Below are 5166 nucleotides of genomic sequence, written 5' to 3' on the forward strand. Positions count from 1 at the left end.
TGCACAGTACAAAAACTCTTTCAAGTCACCCTTGCTAGCAGTTCAGTTGTATGATTCCATTTATTATAGTGGTCAGTGTAGTAAATGTTGCTGGAGTGCTGGTGTATTCATTTTTACTGTCTAAGCAGTGGTATGATGCATTTGTAAGTAGTTTACACATTTTTAAAGAGAGGTGGTGTTGAAATCCAAGTAATTTTATAGGGTATAATCTGGTTTCGGCAATAACTGTTATGGTTAGTCCACTACACACTTATGTGAATCCTAATGATATTTACTTATACATAGATGCTTAAATATATTTTTTTTCTGTTAATACGGTTAGAGGGAGCACTGATCTCATTAGATCATTTCCAGTCACATTTCGAAGACACATCATGAAAGAGATTTGTAGATGGTAAAATAATAATAATATAAAATAAAAAAAAACGTTTTGAAGTGGTAGTCAGTAGAAATCATTATGTACAATATTTGCTTCAGGACAGGTGTAGTAGGGCCATGTTAGGAGTTAAAGAAAAGATGCTATTGTGGAAATTATATATGTATGAGTATGTGTCATATTAGGGAGACTAGGTTGAGTGAAGCTGAGCATTTACAAGCAGCTTGTGTTGTGAAATGTTCAAGTTGTGACTGATATATTGTTGATTGTTGTTTGGGTATATAATTTTGGAACCAGGGGATAGCAGCAGGAGCAGGCCTAATATTGATGTCAGCGAGGTGATTAAAAATAGGCTTGGTGGTTAGATGTATTAATGGTTCTGATAAGGTCTGTAATTTTGTTAGTATGTCTAAGCAAGCAATATCTGTGTGCAAGATGTTTTGGTTAACTGAAAATATGGATTTGATGTAATGTCCAGCTACTCATGAGAAAGATTGACATCCCAGACAAAGTAAGATACAGGTGTTAAAATGACTGTATGCTTGCAGTTATTTCACTACACAAGGTATTTAGCTTATTGATTGAGAGAGAACAATAGTGGTGGTGCAGCGGTTAGCATCGCTATCTCACAGCAAGAAGTTCTTTGGTTTGATTCTTGGCTGAGGTACATTTGATGTGGCATCTGCATATCCTCTCTGTGTTTGCGTAAATTTCCTCCAGGTGTTCCAGTTTTCTCCAGCATGCTGTAGGTGGATTGGACAATCTAATTCATTCTGTTTATTTTGTCTGTTCTTCAATTGGCGTTTAAAAGATGGTATCCCACAATTCCACTGGAGTGGGTGGGGGTTACATAATTATGTATGCAAATTGTGTGTTAATCATCGTACAGATTTGTACCTATTTTTCATGTGCCTTTGTCCAGATTTTTTATGATTTCAGGTTGAGAGGTACGGTGGCTGTGTATACCCCCCCCCAGGAGGATGTAATACATGTTGGAGGTGTATGTATGGCTGACCATAGCTAGATGGGTATTGTGGAAGATGGTGAGTGCAAACCTGACCACTTGATGTTAGTGTTGTCATAAATTATGACATTGTATGTATGCTGCAGTGGTAACCTCTGTTGTGTATTGTCAACTGTACTACACCTTCAACTCATGTGGGGGTAGCCCATGGCTGCACTGAGGTGTTTGTAATTGGACTGATGACATCTCTCCAAGCAGTTGTGTGCTGTCATGGGTATGCCTTACAATGCATGTTACAGGAATTGAAGTGACACAGGTTCAGGGTACGAAAAACAAACTCTCCTGTGACTGCCAAAGGTGGTTTCAAAAACTAAGCAAAAGATTTGTGTAAAAACTGAAACACACCACCACAGGCTACTAAAAATTAAACTCTTCAGAATAAAATAAAAACTTTAATTGTTAAGGCTTAAAATGAAATGTAAAGCAATAAAACATAGCCCTTGTTGATTTGTATATGATAACCGTTTTTGGCTAAAAGCGTTCCTCAGATCATAAAGAATCAGGTTCCACAGGGCTAAGATAATTGAATGAAACACCAATCATGTGGCTAAATCCAAGCCAAACACCTTTTTTCAAACCAGTGAGCTCACAACCAGTCAGAGACCTTGAAGGAAACACACCTCCAAGTTGCCAAATAAAGCAACTTCCTTGAAGAAACAGCACATATCAGGCTAAGGTAGCCTTGTCAGCACTAATCAATGTTGGTGTTAGTTCAGTTCTTTCTTCCCTAGTAAATACTTAGGGTTTGTGTAGCTACTTAGGACTTGTATAAATAACATCAGTTCTTTTTGAAAGAAACTTAACAAAAGATCTAGTGGTTCTAATTCCATTCCTGAGACACTGGGAAATAGTGAGAGAGAGGCCAAGATTCATTTTTAAGAACAAAAAGAAATTGAAAAGTTGCTATGTATGAAAGATGGTTTCTATAGAAAAAGTTCTATCAATAAGAAAGGAACTTTTAAATGTGGCAGGTGTAAAGCCTGCCCTGTGATAGATACCAGCAATCTATTCAAAACATCCCATTACGGGACTGGGATATTGTTTTTCATGCAGTGCTGCCTGTAATAGTAATCATATTATTTACTTAGCTACTTGTTTAAAGTGTTCTGCTTACTATGTAGGCAAAACCAACCAACAATTCAAGGATAGAGTGTTGCGCCGTCTGAGAGATATCCAGCATAAGGATAAAAAAAAACTCTTTGGCAAATTGTGTCATTCAGTATCCCCTACATTCCGTCATGTCTTTGAAGGTCCTAGAGTTGGAGATATAAGCAACAGGACTGAAATATGTGAGGTAAACTGGATATCAATCTCTGAGCAGATCACCCTCCGGGTCTGAATGCAGTTGTACAACTTAAACTGATTTTAAAGGCAAGGTGCATATCCATATGTTGCCAAGTGCACCAAGGACTCTGTAGTCAGTCTACTAGCAAAGGAATGTGAAGGAATGTGAAGTTCATCTTAACCTTAAAGAAAAGAATTTTCAATATAAGGAGGACCAAAGAAAATCACTTCCTTGATGTTGATATTCTTTAAGTCCCTTTAGTAGTTGAAATATGGTTCATGGCACAGAAAGTCTATGTCGAGATAAACAACTAGTGACTGCACATTTGTCTTTATGTAATGGACTTTGAATAATTATGCACTTTGTGAAGTTCTCACCAGGAGGAACTGATGACATCTATATGTGCCTTTGCCGTTAATAATGGAAAATGAACAATGGAATACCAACATGGGCTAATGGTACAAAAGATGTTCTAGCTTGGTATGCAGCTATTTCACAAAGAAGCAGATTTTGCTTGTATGGCTATACCACCTTGAATCCACCTGATCTTGTCTGGTCTCTGAAGGTAAGTGGGGTTGGGTCTGGTTAGTACTTGGATGGGTGACTGCCTGGGAATACCAAGTGTTGAACCAGTAACCCCATGGAGTTTGTTCTTATCAGCACAGGAAGTCAATTTCCACTATGTCTTTATGTCCTTTATTTTGCTTGACAGTTTGAACCAAGAGAAATTAATTAATAACTGTCTCAAGAATGGAATTAGAACCACTAGATAATTTGCTAAGTTTCATTCAAAAATGACTGATGTATTTTATACACCCCTAAGTAGTTACACAAACCCTAAGTATTTACTGAGGAAGAAAGAAATGAGGTAATCCCAACATTGATTAGTGTTGACAAGGCTGCCTTAGCCTGGTATGTGCTATTTCATCAAGGAAGTTGTCTTTATTTGGCAACTTAGAGGTGTGTTTCCTTCAAGGTCTTTGACAGGCAGTAAACTCACTGGTTTGAAAAAGGTGTTGGCTTAGATTTAACCATATAATTGGTGTTTCATTCATTTGTCTTAGCTCTGTGGAACCTGATTCTTTATGATCTGAGGAAGGCTTTTAGCCAAAAGTGCTTATCATATACAAATCGACAAGGGATTTGTTTTATTGCTTTACATCTCATTTTAGTCTTAACAAATAAAGTTTTTATTTTATTCTGAAGAGCATACTTTTTAGTAGCCTGTGGTGGTGTGTTCAGTTTTTACACAGGTTCAGGGTACAGATACAACTTCTGATTCAGTTGATGATGTCCATATAGACAGAATGGGATTACTGGTCACATGCGGTGGCTGGAAGCTAGCTTTCATCTGTATAGGTGTGTCCTGTCAGTGGTGAATTACCCATGCAGTGTCCCCAATGCATCTTATTGGCTGTACAACATGGAGGTGTTCATGTGTGTCATATTTAGTAAAACACCATGTCCCATGCCACTACCAGCTTCCCTTTTATATTCTGAATGTATGATAGGATGCTTGACCAGGTAAGGCTGGTTTGCTCTCTGCACCTGTGAACCATAGTGTGTGTGACAGCACAGAGGTCTGCATTTCACAGGGTTAAGAATGCTTGTAATGAGGTCTGAGTCATGTATACATGGCCTTCAGTATGTGCCACACTGACAGCTGTATGCTGGTATTGATTACCTCACCACAATTACTAATGGAGTCACTATGAGGTCGCCAACAACTAGTGCAAGACCCATGAAGACTTGTGAAAACAGATGGAGGCCATCACTTGCAGAGCATTGTGGTCTGTTTATCATATCATCCCACAATCACAGGTACTGCTGCACCAGGAATATCACACAGTGAAAGGGGCACATCTTAAAGTCAACCATGTCATAATTGGATTGCACCATCTGTCTCGGTGACATTAGAATGCTGTTTAAGGCTAGGCACATGCCTGCCTAGGACACACAATCAGTGTGTTCACTCCTGTCTCACTGCATATAGTCCATGACTGTACATGTCATGCCAGGAACACCTACAGGTACTGTGAAAGACTCATTGACAGTATATGTTGTTGATGGACAGTGATGTGTATGCAATAGGGTGGAGTGTGTCACCTGCCTCAACCTTGATGCAGGTGAATGCAGTTTACATGGTACTGTGTTTGACATGAATGGGGTATTCTTTCCTGAAAAAGGGCAGCCTGTGGTTGACAAACATGTTTATTCAGCATATAATTTTGCTGTCTCATATGTGATTCTGGGCTGTTGTGCTGGCAATGCTTGTAGAGGTATGCTCACATTTATGGGGAAGATGTTGAAGGGCTGGGCACAACATAGCCATCTAGGCATGCCCACAGCCCACCTGTGGTAAACCTATCAGATACAGAGTAGGGAGGTACTGAATCTGGGATATCTGTGTGCAACAAGTGTTGAAGGCCATGGATAACATTTGTGGGTGTTAACTTAGCTTTTCTACTTGCTGCTGCTGTC

The 5166-nt window shown here is 39.1% G+C and overlaps 1 pseudogene; it reads left to right on the forward strand.

Annotated features, from left to right (window-relative positions):
* The first annotated feature begins 3199 nt into the window (after positions 1–3199).
* Positions 3200–3318, forward strand: LOC122795247 (annotated as a pseudogene).
* Positions 3319–5166: the final 1848 nt, after the last annotated feature.

The sequence above is a fragment of the Protopterus annectens genome, chromosome 2.part1 (genome assembly GCF_019279795.1).
Source record: "Protopterus annectens isolate FY-2018-M chromosome 2.part1, PAN1.0, whole genome shotgun sequence".
Taxonomy (NCBI): Eukaryota; Metazoa; Chordata; order Ceratodontiformes; family Protopteridae; genus Protopterus; species Protopterus annectens.